The sequence below is a fragment of the Plasmopara halstedii genome (genome assembly GCF_900000015.1).
Source record: "Plasmopara halstedii genome assembly, contig: Scaffold_323, whole genome shotgun sequence".
NCBI classification, from domain to species: domain Eukaryota; phylum Oomycota; class Peronosporomycetes; order Peronosporales; family Peronosporaceae; genus Plasmopara; species Plasmopara halstedii.
Genome location: NW_020187244.1, coordinates 2741390 through 2741796, shown reverse-complemented (window position 1 = coordinate 2741796; position 407 = coordinate 2741390).

Below are 407 nucleotides of genomic sequence, written 5' to 3'. Positions count from 1 at the left end.
AAGACGTGCCTTGAAACGCTCGATCTTTCCCAGTTGATTCTCTTTGATGCGAAAACCCCATCTGCATCCAATTGCTTTTCGATCCTTTGGTAATGGCACGAGCGTCCAGGTCTTGTTCTTTTTGAGCGACTGTATTTCTGAGTCGCATGCCTCTTTCCACTTGCCTGCATCACTGGTTTCCATAGTCGACTTGAATGTTGTCGGCATTTCTCCCACTGAATCCATGATGTAGGCCGCTTCAAAACTTTGAGCTGCAGCTGTCATCTCATCGAGAGACTGATAACGACTTGATCGCTTCGGTCTAGGAATTTCGACAGCTTTTTCAAGCGACTCTGAACGGTTGTAAGGTTTGCTGCCAGGCGCAAAGTCTTCTTTATGCGCAGCATCATCGTCATCTTCTTTGTCCG